Source organism: Corvus cornix, chromosome Z (genome assembly GCF_000738735.6).
Source record: "Corvus cornix cornix isolate S_Up_H32 chromosome Z, ASM73873v5, whole genome shotgun sequence".
Taxonomy (NCBI): Eukaryota; Metazoa; Chordata; class Aves; order Passeriformes; family Corvidae; genus Corvus; species Corvus cornix.
Genome location: NC_046357.1, coordinates 70,614,382 through 70,632,960, shown reverse-complemented (window position 1 = coordinate 70,632,960; position 18,579 = coordinate 70,614,382). Strand labels below are relative to the sequence as shown.

The following is an 18,579-nucleotide window of genomic DNA, read 5'->3' as shown; positions in this document are numbered from 1 at the left end:
TTAATATGTGAAGAATAAGAATATGGAAAAGTACAATTCATGGTTAAGTACTTGTTAAAGTGGGCTAAATTATCTGCAAGTAACTGGCTGTCACCATTGCAGTATGATTTAACGTGACCCTTCAGAGCTGTTCTCTATGTGACAGAAGTTTGCAGGGAAGTTCAGTGATACCTCTAAGAGATTATGCCATCCGAATTATGGATTCAAACAGTGCTACCTTTTATGTGACTGTAGAAAATGAAAGGGTTTTTGATTTATAGATATTTTATCCCAATGTACATTTCTCCATTATTGTTCACCTAAAACTAGGCAATATATATACATAATTTCCACATTTTCCTTTGAATCCTCCAGCGAGCTATATTTAAAATTAAATGGCACCACTCCTTAAGGGAAATATGAGATTGAGCTAGTATTACTGAACTAGCAAAAAGACTCATAATAGCCACTACTAAGAAACAGAGCCCGGACAGCAATAGAAGTTTTGACTGTCAGGGACTGAAATGGTTCATGCCTTAAATATTGTTATGAAGGAGTTTTGCCTGTAATATCAAAAACTGTATAAAGAAGCTACAACACAGAAGCCCACCCCTCCTTGAAGATGCCTGACAGGAACTTTGGACTAGGAGTTAAGCTGCCTAGATAAGATAAAGGGGACATTAATATTCGATCATCTCAGGTTGAGGGACAAGAATGCATCCACAAGAATGCCAAACCCAGTAGCTGTCCTGATAATCATCTCCGGCTGGGTTTGGGGTGGGGGAGACACAGCCCACAGAGGCCAGGTTTACACAGACTCCCCCCACAAGTGAGGGTAGGAGGAGGAGGTTTCGGGTGTGTGGTGTAACCTTTGGTGAGAGGCATCAAACACCCATCCTCCGTTACACAACCTGGCCCAGCTGTGAAATCCCAACCCTGGGAAGGCCACATTCATGGGACATTCATGTGGGATTTAGCTGAGGGGGAGTCATAATCCATCAAAGACCCCCCAAAGTGCTCCCCAGAGTCATTCCTGTGGCCTTGCACCACAGGGCTGCATGTGATGCAAAGTAATGCAACAGACCCAGAGTTTGCTGCAAGAGACTGTGTCAAACTGACCCCTTGCACTGGGGGAGGCACTTGGGCATTCCCACCTGTCCTAAGTGTGTATTAATCCATTGGAGTCTATGTTTTTGGGGAGGACTGTCACCACCAAAAAGACTTAACTGGAGAGGATCATTGGGATGCTGGTGGGATCCATGGAGTGGTGATATTTTCTTTATTGTTTCTGTCACTCTCTGTCATACCACCTCTTTTCTATTTCTTTCTCTTCCTTCCTCTCTCATATATTTACTATTAAAAAACCCTGTACTATTGACTTTGGCATACGGTCTCATTTGCACTTTAATTCGTGTAGAGGCATTTCTAGTAGCTTTAAAAACCAGACCATAACACTGACATGGAGAATGCTGACTTTTCAATTGAATATTGAAATGCTTTGCTCAAATTCAAGGTCTTATTTTGGTGGTATTTAGTTTAGAATAGATATAGCTGGCTCTGCACACATTATTTATCGTAAAATTTCAGTTATGACAGCTGAGTCTGGAAAGACTTTTATTTTTTTCATTTGGCTGCTTCTGGTAAGCAAATACCATGGATTTTTTGTTTTATTTTGCATTTTACTAGCCAGATCAGGTTATAAAACTCATTCAAGTTTCTTCCTATATCTTGCTATTACACAGAGATTGCTAGTTGTGATTCTGCTGTGCTTTCTCTGTGGTGACAACCAGACTACATCTGTTATCTTACCATGTGTTTTTCTAAGACTGTTTCACACTGTCAGCTAAAAAAATACAGCAAGCCAAACTTTCTTTTATATCACTGTCCTTGCTCTAGGGTTCAGCTGATAGAAACTGCTGATTGGACACTGTAGCATCATAAAGTAGGCATGGTCTACCTGTGGACAGCAGAAAACAAAAATACATAGCTGCTTGTCCAAAGAGATTTTATCTCTTCTAAATGGGACAGCAGAGGAAAGATGGAGGTAGACTGCGCCATTCCCACTGGAACTTTATGAAGCTCTCTAAAATTTTATTTTTTTTTCTGTCTTAACGGTGACAATTCAGTGCCAGCAGGGTGCAATCATGGTGGCTTTGTACCCTGTAGAAATTTGTCACAACATGTAGAAAGGTAGAATTTGCTCCATTTTAAAATATGTTTTAATTTAATTTTAGCTCATTTTTCTTGTAACGAACATTTAAGGGCATTACAGAGTTTAGTCTTTTGTTAGTTTGTGTAATAGATAGCAGGGGAAATTATTTTGCCTTTTCCAAACCTAGCATGTACATACAACTCAAGTAGAAAGGGACACAAAGGAGGCAGTTGTACATTTGGACAGCAGCAATCATTTGATGTCTTTGCCTTTATTTAAGAGCTAAAGATTCTTGTCTGTCGGCGACTGAATCACGGACCCAGACTGGCAGGGGATCTGAATCGTTTGTTCAAAGGAATGAGCTGGTTTTATACAATTTTCTAAGGCACAGTATTTCCTAATATGGTAATTCTCACTATGTGACCTATCCTGTGTTGCCACATCAGCAACACACTTCCTAAATGTCCTTCTGTGGGGTGATCACTCGCTGTTCACCCGTCTGTCAGCTCCCAGCAGGCTCCTCTCCGTAGGGGCCTACCGTGCGACACCTCCTCCCCCCAGAGTCTGGAGGAGACAAACCTCTCTGTGCTACCATGTGCTCCTTTGTGCTGCGATGGGCCTCTACAGGCAACTTTTACAGCTCACAACCCAATTCTCTCTTATAATTCCCCATACTTGTCTGTTAGAATAATCCTAATAATGAAAAGCTTTTCTTCTATCTTGAAAAAAAAATAAAATTCTTAAACTTTCTTAGCATTGTGTGAATCTTCTTGTGCCTTTGCATTATTGAAGATTTTCTTTTGAGATCCTTAACAGCCAACAGACTTTAGAGGTGTCATTGGGAGAGGGAGCATTTTCTCTCCAGCTCTCCCCAAAGTGCAATACTTTTCTCAATCATACAAGTCTGAGACTTTTTTTCACTCTGGGCCAGCTTATTTTTGAAGAACCCCATATTTGTTATCCTTTCAATATCTTCAGGAAGTGGGTTGGAGATCTTTGTGATAATGCTGAGCCTGAAGTTTTTATACTTACACAAGGAATACAAAAGTGTAGGTGGGCTAAGTGGAATACATCCTCTTTAGACAACTCAAAATTTAGTGGTCCTAAGTGGAAGTTTGTTGTACATTCAAGCATCAGTGATCCACCTCAGCAGACATGCTGCTCTGCAGTGTTCTGTACAGTGCCATGCTGTATGGCACAGGCAAGCCTTCAGAATTGCACTCTGCTGCGCATACCTCTTGATGTGGGATAAGCTTGGCTGGATAACCATTAAGGAAGGCTCTCCAGGTGGCACACACTTGGTGTAATGGTGATGCTGGGAGCAGGTGTTTGTCATAAAGTGAAGCAAGTGTTTCCATATAAACTTCATTTTGACCAAAATACAAAAGTTGAATGAAGTTGCTTGTTGCTAAGAAAATTCTATCAAAACTCAACCACAGTGCCCTCAGGCTGTTGGGGTTCCTCCCCCCTGGCATGGGGTCCTGGGAGAGGGGCCCTGGGGTAGAGGCAGGGCCTACAGGGTTTTCCTACTCCCTGGTCAACCTTGTTCCTCATTGGTTGTTTTGTGTTCCCCTGCCCGGGAAGGACCCTCTGGTCCCATGATTGTTCAGTTCTTGGGCAAGTCGCCGACCAGGCGGCTGGAAAAATAAACATCTCTGAAAATATCTACCAAGAATTGGTCCATATAATCTTTTCCACAGGCCTTGTTGTCTGATACACGTGTTGCAAGAATCCCCACTGCAACAAATAGTTGGAGAATGCTGTCAAGACATCGATCCCTTGGGACAGCAACTGTGATTTGTGAGTAAACTCTGGATTTCTCTTCTTGTTTTTGTTTTGCTGTTCCATCTCTAAACTATGGAGGAGCCATGGAAAGACTCTTGGCTCTCAGAGCCACATAGGGACATTTTTCTTAAACTTGAAAAGATTCTTGAACAATGATTTGTAAATTTTACCTTAATTCAAGCTCAAAAGGAACTGAAACACTTCCTGGCATGGTTGTTTAAGAACTTTTTCTGTGTTTCGTGGGGCTTGATTCTTAGCAAAGCCTTTTGGAAGACTGTTTAGACACAGTTAATTTCTGAGTCAAAATATATTCCAATGGACGAATATTTTCGTGAATATTATTTAATTACCGGGACTGTTGAACAATGTCAGCTGTGTCCTGGCGAAGGGAAGTGTGCCTCAGGGACTGTGTGACCCAGGCCACGTGCGTCGAGCGCTCTGCGAGCAGCAGCGAGGCAGTTCCCGTGCGCGTGCGGAGCGACGCGAGCTGCAGTGTTGGCAGTGCTGTGAACGCCCGACCGAGAGGGACGGTGCGTGAGTGGTGGCTGGTGGCGATGGCTAGGGAGCGGAGCCGTGTGAAGCCCAGGCATGTGCCGGGGTGGAGCCGTTTGCAAGGCACGCGGGGCCATCACTTGGAGGCCTGGCTGAGACGTGGGTGCGGCTCCAGGCAGCAGCAGCGCAGCTGCGACCAGAGGTGGCAGCAGTGGCAGCGCGTGGGGAGCTGAGCAGCGCAGCCTGGCCCGGCCCACGCGGCCCCGAATGTGACCCTGGGAAGCCGAAACCCTGCGGCGAGAGCACGCAGGCACGAGCAACCCCAACGGCCCCGGCAGCCCTGGCAGCTCCGGCAGCTCCAACACGGGAGCGAGCGAAAGCAAAAACACAGTGAGACAGAAAACAGCAGCCACTTGGAAAAAGGAAAAAATCATTGTAGCTGAGGTTGTAAAATGGTATAATGTTAAACAAAATTATGGTTTTATAACGAGATGTGACAACCAGGAAGACATATTTGTTCATAGAACTTCTATTAAAAAGAATAACCCCAAAAAATACATTCCAAGCTTAGGAGATAGAGAAGTAGTAGAGTTCAAGATTGTCCAAGGAAAGAAAGGGTTACAAGCAGCAAATGTTACTGGGCCTGGGGGTGTTCCAGTCAAAGGCAGCCATTATGCACAAAACTATAAACAATATCCATCCCAGCAGCTTCCCTACCCGCAACCTACTTTCCCCTTTTACCCTATGCCCAATATGAACCCTTTCCTAAGTTTACCCCATCCCCAGTGTATTCCCAATCAGTTTATCCCCCCATAGTTTCCCTCACAAAACCATACCTTTGCCAATTGTTTCCCCAAAAATCCCTTTCCAATGCTGAGTGGGGGATGAAGAGGGGGAGGGAAGAAATTAACTATTGTTGTTTAGAGTTCCAACAATACAAATTGAAGAAACCCTCTCCTGCCTTAGTTTCCCCACGAAGCATGCTCAGAGAGTCCTGTCTCCCTTCTGCTGACTCAGGATGATGGCTTGTTTTGTTTTGTTTTGTTTTGAAACTGTTCTTGTTATCTCATGTTTATCCAGTTATTTTCAATGTTGAGTTTTAAATCTCTTTTTGTTAAATGGGTGAAGTGTTGGGGTTCCTCCCCCCTGGCATGGGGTCCTGGGAGAGGGGCCCTGGGGTAGAGGCAGGGCCTACAGGGTTTCCCTACTCCCTGGTCAACCTTGTTCCTCATTGGTTGTTTTGTGTTCCCCTGCCCGGGAAGGACCCTCTGGTCCTGTGATTGTTCAGTTCTTGGGCAAGTCGCCGACCAGGCGGCTGGAAAAATAAACATCTCTGAAAATATCTACCAAGAATTGGTCCATATAATCTTTTCCACAGGCCTTGTTGTCTGATACACGTGTTGCAAGAATCCCCACTGCAACATCAGGCCTCACTATGAATAGTAGAGCTGTTCAGCATGTTGTGCCATTACCAGAGGTCCATCCAATACTCTATCACCTCAGGTTTACCAGCATCAGAATAGATGTAAAATTTTATAATGTGCTATCAGTTGCTCTTGGAAAGTTATAAAACCTTTCTGCGCAATGTTTTTCTTACTGAGATTCAGAAAGATGACAAGTCCTATTGTGTAAAACAAGAAACCATCTAGAAAGTGCATTTTCTCTGTATCTCTTTCTTCCTTAGAATATTAAAGGTATGCCAAGTGAATTTCCATTGAAAAGTACAAAGGAAAAGCAGCTTTCTGAAAAAGTGGCAGAGAGGAAGAAAAGTTCTTGTAAAAATTAACTGAAGCATGGAAATTTTAAGGATTCTCCCCTGCTCATTTATCATCGTTCATTACACGTTGGGATACTTTACTGACTAAAATTTTCCAAATCTCTGCCCTAAAACTTTCCTCAGATTCCAATCTGTTCTCTTTTGTTGTTGCAAGATAACATTTTGACACTTAATATCAGCTGTAGGTATCAGATATTCTCAGATTCTCAAGAGAGAACATGACATAGCTGCAGCTGGAAGAAATCTTTTCCATCCGAAAAGCATTTTGACAAACATGTGGAAGATATGATAGGATAAAATTTTATCTAGAATGTCTGGAAAGTTGCATTGCTGGTGCATCACTGTTGTATTTTCTCTATAGAATAATGTCTTGTTACCTTTCTTTAGTGACTTACTGCCCAGCTCTTTAGTAGTTAAGCAGGATTACCTAATATATATATAATTGATCAATTTATTCTGTTGATATGAAAAAAAACCCCACCCAAATGTACCCCTTTCTGATTTTTCTGCTAATATTATCTCACTTAGGAAGGCTTTGGGAGTGGAATTGCTAATTTTGTAATTAGCTAAGGTAAATAATATCGGTGTTGACTGCTCAGAAGTCTGAGACCTGGTTTACAACAGGGAAAAAAGGTAGAATACATTTATAATTACAGAATTTGAAGGTATGTGTAAACATAAATGTGCTCTTTTATATAAGCAGTAAACATATTTTTAATATAGCATTAGGGGAAAAATGACTGATTTGGTCACATAAAGAGAAATTCCCTACGCTGGCTGTAAAAGGCAACATTTCAAACAGGAAGACTACATGTAACTGAAGTCTAGAGTGCTCTCTCCTTTAAGGGCTTAAGCATTCAGGAATATTTTTATATTTAGGATCTTGTTTTTCTGAGTGCTTTATTTTTCCTTTTGACAGTACAGATGCAGTGATAGTGTCTGAAGTTTAACTTGAAGAGACTACCTACCCATTTTGGTAATATTTATATAAAGAAGAAAAAAAATTGACTGAATTATGAGCTACAGGTTTTTTTCAGATGTTGCGGTAATCCTATAGCTCCTTTGAATATGTGGGTCAAGGAAAGTGTAGAAATTTTTCGGTTGCACTTTCAAATTTTTTTGGGCTCTGGTAGAGATACAAAAGAGAGACTGATATCTTGGAAAAGCAGCCTCTAAGAAGTATGTTTAAGATGAGATAGCTTGTCTGACTTTATGTTCTACACATAGTTGGGGATAACTATGTTTTCCATCTGAAGTCTGGCAATTAGCTCATGCTCAGCCTGATTTGCTTTTCTGTATAAAACTTAACAGCTACTAGGAAGTGATAGAGTTCTTGTATTTCATCACTTTAAGAAATTTCGTAACACTGACCCATTAATGCATAATTTTATTCAAGAATCAAAATACTGGAATCCTTAAACTACTTATTTAAAATTTATATTTTGGAATAAACTAATAATAACCCCCCGACACACAGATCTATAGATGTTGTCAGTATATCTGGATACTTTAGTAAATTTTTGATAATTTTTGTAGAGGAAATAGACATTAAAAATATTCTGATAGGTTTCTGTATTCTTCCAGAGCTTTGAAAACACTACACATACGATATGGATGTCTTATATTCATGTTCCTCAAGTGGCCATGAATCTCTGATCTTCTCTCCCTTATGGGAGGGACCCCCTGTCCATGTCCTAAATCTGTCTACTTGAGTGATAAGGGAAGAGAGGTTGCCAGTGAGGACTGAGGCAAAAAGTTGTTCAGTACCTCAGTTTTCTTATCTGTTGCCACCACTTTTCCAGGATTGTTTATCAGTGAGGGTATGATTTCTTTGACCTTCCTTTCCTGGCTGGCATACTTGTAGAAAGATATAAAATGAATTTACAAAGGAATAACTAATGTGAGGCTCTTGGCCTGCACGTTTCTTTCAGGTGATGATAATCTGGGAAGAATGGTTCCATTTCCAGGGCTGAGGGTGATTTTTTAAGTGCTTAAAAAGAAAAAGACTAAAAACAGATACTGTGGGAGACAGAGGAGAGTAGAAACTCCTGCAATTAAAGGAGGCTTTGATTTACAACCCTGGAAGAGACTAGGTCTGGCTTAATTGACAGAGATTTATAGATTTTAAGTTAAAAGATTACAAGCTTGTATTCCTATAATTATAAGTAAAATTGTACACTGGGTGTTCTGGTGGAGGGTTTTAAAATACAGTAGTGTGATTTTATATAGTTTACGTTAAGAATGTAGATGGTATAATAGAGACATCTGTGTGTATGTGACATGAGAAGTTACTGGTCAAGACATGGCTGCATTGCAGTGAGAAGTGCCACAGGTGATATAGGTCATAAATCCAAAACAGTGTGGTTTTAAGTGCCTATTGGATTAGAAAGTTATAAATTACAATGTAGCTCTAAATCTTGTGACTAGTCGCCATTACTCAGAGGTGTTGTAAAATCTCACGCCTCGACTGATGCTTTTGTTATTTTAAACAATAAATTAATGTAATTGCATAGTCCCATCCCTTAAAGTTATTTCCTCTGACACGTGAATGTGCGGGAAATTTGACAAGATACATCTCCAAAACTACTTGCCTTAAACTGCAAAAATATTTGCTGTGCTAAATATACTGGTTCATAAGTCTGTTTTAACCGAGTTACTGGCAGAATTAGTGGTAAGGAAGTGTCAGAACTGATACTATGGAATTTAATGTGGCCAGGATTTTGCCCTAGGTATGTCTAATCTAAGAAATATTTTGGAAAGTTTCAAGCATAAATCAGGAGATGATTGTTGAGTTTGTTGGCCACTTCCATTTTTAAAAGGTTCCACCAGAGGGAAAGGAGTCCAACTATTAAAATTCATAGATCTTTGATATACAATAAAAAAAGTCTGACCTCAATGATAAAAAAGGAAGTAACTTTAAAAAAGTAAAGTGAGTCTTAAATCCAGCTGGAATATTCAGTGCTAGGAGATTTATGTCTATCTGTTCGCTGGGTATTGCTAGATTTTTATTTCTATACAAAATTCACCATCTCTGGCTCCACAATTACAGATTTTAGTGAAAGAGAAAGTGCAATTAAAAAGAGAACAATTTAAAATTACATACCTAAAGCACATAATTTCTAGAATGTTTTTTAATTTCTCACTTTTAATTACATTGAACTTAGTCCTTGTATTAATCTCTAGGATTCACTGACCCAGGAATTGATGATATTCAAAACCTGATAACCTGATAGAAAGGTAGGACATATTTCCTATATTTAAAAGAAAATCCAGAGCTGTACTAAGTTTATGATAATTGAATTCTGATGCAATTCTTTACCTACTGCAGGCAAATGGGAACATAATGTTGAGGAGTTCTTCCTGTCTGCATATAAAAGAGTTCCTGCAACCTGTTTAAAGATTCTGGTCTAGTCAATTCTAGCCAATCAATGAGTGCTTGAAGGTTTTTTTCCTAGATTCATGTAACAGGATCTATTAGATAGCCTAACTCTGCTTTCTTTCAGTGTCTCTATTTTCAGGAGGGGATTGTTGTTTTTTTTCCAGTTTAAAAACAAGTCAATTTATTTTGATGGGAAACCTGTCGCTTTTTGTGTATTAAAATAGTTCAATTATACTTGAAAAGAAAAGAAGTCAGTTACTTTCTGCACTGCTTCCATTTTATATGCTAAAATGTATCTACATTAGATTTATGCTGCAGTGAAATATAAAAACAAGTGGACCAAAAGTAACTTAATTGACTCAGAAAGCAATAACAGTTTTGCTACTGCAGTTTGGTGCACAGCAGGGACTAATTTAACCTATTACCTGCAGCTAAAGTAATCTGCACTGAACTCCAAAGCTGACAATCAGAGAGATGGTACTGTAATTACATACCCTGTGTTAATTTAAACTCTTTACAGAATTTGTTACAGAAAGAGTGACAGATTTTGAGAATATTCACTAATGAGTTTGTATATTGAAAAATGAAATGTTTTCACAGAAGTGAAAGATGAAATGTTTTCGTATGTTTTCAATAAAAATATTTGGGGCATGAAGCAGAATTAGAAGACCTTTCTCTCTAGTCTGTGCCATTTAGAATGAGCTGGAACATCTGGCTAGTTATTGAAATATTTGTGAAAAGCAGCTGTCCATAACAGGAAGAACAAACAACTTCAAGAATGTTTTAGTTTAAAAAGGTATGCAGATAATAAAAGTCTATATTCTCTTAGGATCTATGTAAATTAAAAAAAAAAATTGCAAATTTCATGTCCTGGTCATGGTAATAATGATAGATTTCATGGGTTATCATGTTGAAAGAAAAAAAAAAGCTTATATAAAACATATAAAAAAAGCATATCTGTGTTGATTAGCAAATTTTTAGCAAAGATTATACATGTTTTCTGAAGAATAAAAGTGAATACAAATTAACATGTCTTCCAATCTGTGTTTTACTAATTCTTCACATCACTGCAACATCAATTATAGTTGTCATGCAATTGCACTTGACTACATACAGTAAAACAGGCTCTCAACTGGTGCGCATCTGTTGACTTCACGGGAATTGCTGTGTTATGTCTCAGCAAAAGATATTCTGCAGATTGTTTATCTCAGGAATCAATGCCAAGTTTTAAAATCAAAAAGAAACAAATGTTAACTCAGTCATTTGCTTTTTTATCTATTTGTCAGGATGTCAGGATGATTCTCAAATACCTGTTCATATCTCTTAAGTTAGAAAGTAATTGTGCTTTTCTGAAATACAAGAAAGTTCTCTGAAATAATTTATCAACATAATTTTCAAGAGAACACTTTGTTTAACTCCCATTTCATGCTTAGAAAGGCTGCAGAAAAAAAAAGATTTTATGCTAAAATTTTTGCTTTCCAAGTCTCTTTATCAGAATAATTAAAATAATAGTGCCATCATTTTCATTTTATAGTTTTTCATCCTGGAGGACCTTCAAGAATATCTCATTTTTTGGTAGTAGCAAATCAAACAACAAAAAAGTGAAGAGAATATTTTAGCAATAATAGTTCATTATCTTCAAATAATATAATTTTCTTAATCTTGTCCTCAGAGATGTAGCTGAAAAATAGAAATAGAAAGTAATTAGTGTCCCAAATCGGTGAGATTTTAGAAATGTCAGTTGAATCAATTTGTTTTATGCAGTACAATATAACTCTTGGTCTTTCTGTATGCTACTGACAACACAAAGACAGAGATCACAAGTTCTTGACCCATTAACAGTTGTGTCATCTCTATTGCTGGACACAAAGCATTGGTCAAAAATTCGTGGTCACAAAACAGGTTGGTTGCTTCGCCTCACATCTGCATGCCTTAATTAGGATCTTCAGATACACAGTTACCACAGTAGACTGGCAGGAGGAAGAAAGAACCTTACTAGGCTGCTGGATAATTGCCTAGTTGTAATAGAGAGCTATACTGGTGAAGCTATTGCTTTTGAAAATCAATGAGAATGACAAAATAACCAAGGCAATCTCAAGTGCTTTTTCAGTCCTCTGAAAGTGTGTTAAGATCTGTCTGGCTTATGTTTCTGGTTTGGTCCAAACTGTTTTTTCCCAAAGGAAGTAAATGTCTGTGTACAAATTTCTGGAAAACGTTATGCCCGTAACACACAGCTTCCTATTTTTATGCATTTCTGCTTATCATTCCAAAGTTTTCATACCATTTTCCTCTGTAAAATGTAAGGTCAGACAAATTGGAGCTATTGGTGACAGTTCTGGTTATAAATATTCTCTTCTTCCCTGTCTTTGCTTTTAAAGATTGCTCTATTCCTGACAGAAGCTGGATGAAATTCATTGCCCCTTCAGAGACTGATCCTTCTGCAGAATGTCTTCACTTTTGGAAAAGAATGATATCTTTTTGCATAAGTCAGGAGACAAGTATACATGTATCTCTTCTCACCCCTTATGTATGATCATGAACTTTTCAATGACTCTTTTTTTGTCACCTTTATTTCTGGGGTGATGTTTCCTCCTTTTCACATGTAGCTCTCCTTACTCTGTTTTCACAATCAATGAAGAAGTCAAATAGAAAAAAATTGTCCTCAGTTCCCTAGGCAAAGGAAAATGTCATCTCTGTTGTGAGTTCTTCCTCCAGCAGGAAGTAAAAATCCCAAGTTCTGATGGGGGAATATTAAAAGATTCAGTTTCAGGCCAGGTGATTTTCCAGGACTTTTCTGAATATGTCTTTGGCACCTATGTTTTCTCACCTAGAGGAATTTTAGTCCAGCTTAACATCACTGGCCTCCTTGAGTTGTTCCTTATTCACAAAGATGCAAGATAGGCCCGTGTGGTCCACAACAATTTATCCATAATTTTTTTCCTGTTTCTTTTATAAACTATTTTTAACATGAAGCATTAGTGCTGCAAACCCCACAGTTTTATTTATGAACCTGATTAGCATAGACAGCTCAGAGTTCTTTGGAAATGAAAATTATTTCTAATTATTTCAATGAAGTAATGAAAATTATTTCAAATTCACATTAGAATGTTTTTAGAACAAAAAGGAAAAACAAAATCCCCAGGAAGGATTTCCTGCTTTTTCTCAACAGATTTACTTCTTCAATTCTTTCCCTTTCAATTCAGTCTCAAACCTGCAAGCATCCATCACATAAATTCTTAGTTTTCTGTTTAAATATACAAATATACAAGCATTTGGTTTAGTTGCATGACCTTTGCAATATTTTAATGTTGCAAAAGATACAGTATAAGGACATTAAATTACTGCTGTTGCAATATTGCGTTTTTCTCCTTTGTCTTCAGCCACATTTTAATCTCTTAATTTGATTAATTGATGAGATGACAAGTGGACAAAGCAATGTGAGTTATCCTATGGATCCCTTTATTACTGCGCCTGGCTCTGCCTTGACAAGGAGGGAAGGAAAAAAGCATGAAGGGAAAGTTAAACACATCTTGTGCTAATGTAATGATGAACAACAGTGATACAGTTCCACTGTGGCACTTCTGGCAGGGGATAACAGTACTAAGTAATGAAACAGAGAATGACATGAACAAGCAAGCATATAATGAAAGGAGCATGTGAAGAAGATAAGGGAAACGATCCCATAAATTCAAAATTAAGTTCCTTCTTAAATTCCTGTAAAGGGAGAGCCCCATGGTGAATACCTGGCAGGGCATTAGCTTTTGCTATTCTCTTTTATCAAAACCTCTAAGGAGAGAGAAATTCACTCCTTTATGTTTTGAGGATTGATTCCAAGACTTTACATTTATTCATTTATTTGTTTTCCAAGTCAGATCTTTCATGATACTCTTATACAGTAGCATAAGCTGCAGGAGGGAATTCTGGCTGTTCAGTTTATTTTCTTTTCACAGCATTAATAAGCAGTGCATTGAAGAACAGGACAGCTTCTTTTCTGCAGTCCAGATTCTTGCTGCTGTTAAGTGTAAATTGGCAGAAAGGCTGCCTGCATTTGCTGGAAAAAATAAACAAAGCTGATAGCATGTTCCAGATCTGCAGCCTCATATTTGTTTAGAATTTGTTCAACTATAACTTTCAATGGGTACTTGAATATCAGAGCTATTTATACAGGGATTTTCGTTGAAAAGGTATGAATTCTGCAGTTCACCATTTGCTTCATTTGTAGAGCTGCTTCAGTCCAAATCATTTCATAGAGATGTCTGTTCCTCCTGCCCCCCTGCCCCAATTCCTCTGTGAGATATAACGTATGCTTGCAGAGGTAAACATTTCACATTCTATCAGCAAAGCCCTTTATTCCATATTTGTATAGGAGACACAGAGCAGGGCCTTGTTAAGATGATTATCTGAGATCTACAGAATTTGCTTCGGGGGGTGAGATAAACTAACAAAAGGGGAATTTTAGAAAATGCACTTGCACAACTCTTCATATCTCATCTGAGAGACATACAACGCAGAAATGATAATCCTTTGAACATAGATCAATTTTCTCTCTCTCTCTTCTGTGAAGGGCCCCTCAGCTGTAGAAGCAATGATGCTTTGTAGCTCTGTGTTCTGTGTTAATGGTGGGGAACAGAATAATTTGGGACAGAGCAGAATAAAGCTAAAAGAGTCAGTGTTGGGGGGTTGGTTGATTTTTGGGGGGCAGGGGGGCTATTTGTTGTTGCTGCTGGTTTTTGTTTGGGTTTTTTTTTACCCCTTATAGGAGCAGGGGCTGAGGTAGGAGCAATTGGAAGGGGAGAAAGGATTATTCAGTTGGTCTCATTACTGTTTTGTCTGTCACCACCAGGCAAAACACTTTGTCCTTGTAGTGGGTTGGGTTCGTAACCGGGCAGAAACACCAATTTAGTGTAGTGGTTTGGTCCAAAATACTCATTACTGTTTATCTTCCGTGAGATAAGAATTAGGAGAAATGCAAAGCAGGCACCAAACTTGAAAGAATATAAAGAACTTTATTAACAGACCTAAAAGAGGAAAAAAAAGTTATTCCACCTTCAGAACTCTCCTCCTCCCCCCACCTTCCTCCCTTCTCCCACTGACAATGTAAAAAGACAACCCTTGAGATGTTCAGTCTGTTTACCACTTCCATAATAACCTTGTTCAGTCCATTTAGAAAGAGAAGTCTCTTCTTGCTTGTGCCATGAAAACATTATCACAACGAGACAGCCGCCCACTTCCAAGCATCGTTCAGTCCATTTAGGAAGAGGAGTCTCTCTCCCTGCATGTGAGTCCCTTCCCCCGACTTGCAGCTTTTCCCGCAACTGCTTTCGGGGGTCCACTCTTGAAGTTTTTTGGGGTACAATTTTAAGGTTGAGCTGTTCAGAAACAAAAACAGAGGCCCTTCTCCTTCCCTGGGAGCAAAGGGTCTTCCTCATCTTCATCATTAAGACTATCTCTGGGAGCATCTCTAGGAACTGAGGTTTTCTCCTTTCCCATGTGGAGCAAAAGTCCTCATCTGGTCCATCTCTCCCTGTCCAAACTTCTCATGAAATTACAGCTGCGTCAGCATCTGCCTATCTCAGCGCAGGTGCTTTTGCTCACGAGCTGAACACTCCACCCCCCATATCCTCATGAAATTACAACAGGATACTCTGATATATCATAGCTTCACAACAGAATTTCAGCTTTAAGCATCTCCTCTTCCCTCAGGTTTTCAGCTCTTCACAGCAATAGAAGGGTTAATCTCACCTCGGCCTTGCAGCTGTGTGGCTTATCACTGTTGGTCACCTGACCTCTGCCAGACAGATGTGCTGATTTGCTGAAATCTTGGCTGCAGGGGAGGGGGGGTTTCCGAGCTGCTCTGGCTGCCCACAGCCCTGCTGGGGGGGTTCATCCTGGAGCCGTGGCCCAGCCCGGCCTGGCCCGAGCAGGGCCTGGCCAGGCCCACTGACCCCCGCTTGGGCCCCGCAGCCACCTGTCCCAGTGCCGGAAACGAGAGAGAGCTTGGAGGGGGAGTTTGTCTATTCTTAAGTGTGGATCACAGAGGCGGTCACAACTTTAAGTGGCTTATAGAATTGTCCATATTCAAACTGGCCAGCTGATAGGTTCTATCAGGTCCCAGAGGAAGCTGTAAGCACCCCTTAGCAAGGACGTCCCTTCCAGGACTATGCTTGCTAACCTATGACAACACTGTATTCAAACATTTTACCATCTGTTCATTCTACATGTACCTGAATAACTGCTTGCTTTCAGATTCCCATTGGTTTGTGCCTTGTACAATATATGGGGCTCCCAGAAGTAACTAGACGGGTCCTTGAGTATATAGAACATTCGCAAAAATGCCAGTATTACCAACCTCTCTCTTCATGTAGTCCTGATGTTAGCAGAATATCCATTATTTGTTTAAGGCTGTTTTCAAAAGTATCTGTGAAAAGTGTGAAAGCGAACTCCTCTAGATACTACTTTCCACAGTTAACTTATTTGAGAACACTTATCCTGGAGATTTTCAACTGTGTGACTGTTCAAACAAACTCACGCATTAGGATGTTTTGCCTGGGTATTGAACCTGCAGAAACAGAATTCTTGAATTGCTCCAATCTCCCTGTTTTTCACTCCTGGGAGGTTGCTTTCATTGTGCCTTCATTCTCCATCAGTAAAATGTGGGCAGTAGTGTTTCTCCACTTTCTACAAGCAAGATAAAGGAAAAACATTCAGTAACAAATTAATAATAGAAAGACTAATTATAGTAAAGCAGATTTTTTTCCCATAGACAACATATTTTCACTAACTGCTCTGTATCAAACATACCGGCACAGGAAAGTTGTCAGTCTACCTAAAGTAATTTAGGAAATCAGAATAATTTTGGATCCTATTTCTCTTGTGAAATGTAGAATCTACGTTCATATACATGAATGTCACATGTGGTGCTGGGCTGCAGATTTGCAACTGGCCATGCAAACAAGAAGACACTGTAGGATGAAAAATATAGAATCACAACAGTAAGTTTTGCTTCAAGCACGAGGGGTCCTATTCATACTGGGGTGCCCCAAATGTGACTTTACACAGGGTTCTTAATTCAAATGTTCAGATACAATGTGATTTGACTAAGCCCTAGCACCCATATTGCTCATTACTAACCATAGTAGAAGTTTGCAAAGCAATGGTACTTTTGCACCATTGCAAGTTCTTGCAGCTTGTCTATTTATCCAGATGTCCCTGGGATCAGTCTTGAAGTAGTGATGTATCTATGATGCCAGATCTTTCTGGTAGGATATTAGATGGGCAAGGATGCTGGTGTTACCTCAGTTGTAGAGGGGTATCCTTTGTCCTTCATGGACAGCTCTAATCTTCCAAGAAGCAAAGTCCTTATTTCTAGGGCCAGGCTGCCTTTTACTTTGTTTTGCTTAAGCATGAAGAATACAAATTGAATTTTACAATCCTGTAAAATTTGACTAACTCATTACATTACTGCATCTAATGTGAACTAATATATGTATTAACAAAGTTAGTAAGTTTTTATAATATAAAGAGTGTTTGGGGGTATTAGGGAAGAGAAATTTAATAATGCTCTACAAAATACTTCTCTAATGAAAAAGCGGGCATTTACCTGGGTAATTGACATCTTTTTGCTTGAGATTGTCCTTCACTTGTCACAGCTACTGCTACTGTTTTTTTACCTGAAGAATATTTTTGCACCTTCCCCAAAAAAACCTGGAAAAGTCTGCATTCCTCATTTCTGCTTGGCTTTGTACAAAATTAGAGTCATTTATACTAATATTTAATTCAAAACTCAAGTACAAATGTGATGGATAGAGCTTATACAAAACATATCATGAGATGATTTACACAAGCAGAAAATCTGTTAGAACACAGGGTAAAGTTTGCATCTTTTGACATCAAAGTCTTGTTTGTGCCAGAATAAGCATTACAGGAAATCAGCATCCAGCCCTTTCTGGATGAAGAACTTCAACAATGGGATTGCTGCATAGCCACAAGGTGAGGGGAAGTAATACAAAGTGCCTGAGCTAGGACTAAATAGAATTACAGAGTTGGTTAAATTAGACTCAAAAACCTAGCTAGTGTCTGAAGTCTGGAAACACATGGAAACCATGGATAACTATCCTTTTGAGCCTCCTGAACAATTAATACCATGTTGGAATGCTAAATCTACATAAAGGATACTTCCTAAATGACGTAATAGATTGAAAAGCATCCCTATGAGATCTGTCCTGCATGGCTATGTGTAGCACAAGGTCCATGTAAGTGTGTTGTTAAATGTTTAAGTGTAGGGTGCCTTTTAATGGCCTCTTTAAAGACAGCAAAAGAGAGGTTATGGAGAGCAGTTGTACATTGAAAGCCATAGGGTCTTTCTTCCTGAAAATACTTGAGATGATGAAAACGCTTCAAAAATACACAAGCAAGGGTTAGAAAAACTTTCAGTCCTAAAGTCACATTCCCACCCTTGTCATGCAGTGAGATATCAGTTCACTGAACGTAGAATTTAAGGCAGTGCATAAAGACATCACAGTAAAGTGCGCTTGGTTCAGTCCCAGGATTATTCTGCAGGCTCTCACCATGTGTTTTCTTCTGGAAAATGTATTTAGATGTCTTTTCTGAATGTCATTAATTATAACCAGGCATATGCATAGGAGGCATATTCTGACATGACAGCTAAGGATTGAAAAGTAAACGACTTGTGATGGTGATCTCAAAATGATTGGGTAGTTGGTTTTACGCTGAAACCATGTGACACAGACAGCTCTCGATAACCAGATTCAGGTGGGAGAGTGTTTCTTGGGGTTATTTAATTTATACAGCTTTTTGTATAATGGACTAGATTTTGCAGCTTGATGGATATAAAAGATGCCTTCATTCATGTAGTTAGGATAAAGACCATAAAATTGCTTCTTGGCTAGACCTGAGGACGTGAAAAAAATGCTTAAACTGCTGTGCTCTTTACAACACAAAGTATGGAATCTATGTGATGTAAACCTTTTCTAGACTTGATGGGTATATTTTTCA

At 39.2% G+C, this 18,579-nt stretch overlaps 1 long non-coding RNA gene across 2 annotated transcripts in view; it reads right to left on the bottom strand.

The window, feature by feature from the left end:
- Positions 1-15,670: 15,670 nt before the first annotated feature.
- LOC109145494 overlaps positions 15,671-18,579 on the bottom strand; it is a 46,592-nt gene continuing 43,683 nt past the window's right edge. For both annotated transcript variants that reach the window (XR_002046882.3, XR_002046881.3), the window contains exon 4: positions 15,671-16,242. This is a non-coding gene — a long non-coding RNA (uncharacterized LOC109145494). The remainder of the gene's footprint in view (positions 16,243-18,579) is intronic.